Source organism: Oryzias melastigma, linkage group LG3 (assembly GCF_002922805.2).
Source record: "Oryzias melastigma strain HK-1 linkage group LG3, ASM292280v2, whole genome shotgun sequence".
NCBI lineage: Eukaryota > Metazoa > Chordata > Actinopteri > Beloniformes > Adrianichthyidae > Oryzias > Oryzias melastigma.
Window position 1 is genome coordinate 14752643 of NC_050514.1, and position 598 is coordinate 14753240.

A 598-nucleotide genomic window follows, 5' to 3' on the forward strand; every position below is an offset into this window, starting at 1 on the left:
CCTTACTCACATTTAGCTGCATCGATGGAAGTCTCTGCTCCTTACTCTTGCTCTTTGCGAGGATTTGTTGTTACTCTCAATATTGAACAACGAACAGTTGCTAACTTTTTCGTACTCACCTGTCAATTGCAAGAAATTGCCTTTTCACCTCCTTAAAAAGAATTGCCTTCAACCACTTCACGGTCTTCGCCTCCATGAGACTTCCAGCTTCCAGCCCTTTTTGTACTTAAATATCAAGACATTTAAAGCACACGGCTGGCTGCATTTTTGTGTTCTGGGTGGAAAAAGTTTGATTGTATGCCTTTAACTCATTTCTGTAGCCTTCAAGTCGCCATATTGTTTTTAGCTTACTATGCCTTCGATGATACGGAAATGTTTATCTGACCCACGGCTTAAATAAAACCAAGGATCCAGACGTGCGTTTTGTTTTTGTCTGCACTCATTTGACTAATCTTTGCTTTGTCGTCGACAGAGGAAACAAATAAAAAATACCGTTTTTCTGTTGTTTGCTTTTAACAACTGCTTTGCTTTTGACATCAATAAAACACCCAAATAATCCTAGACTGTCAATGCAAAAGGTGTCTTGTGTTTTTTCAGT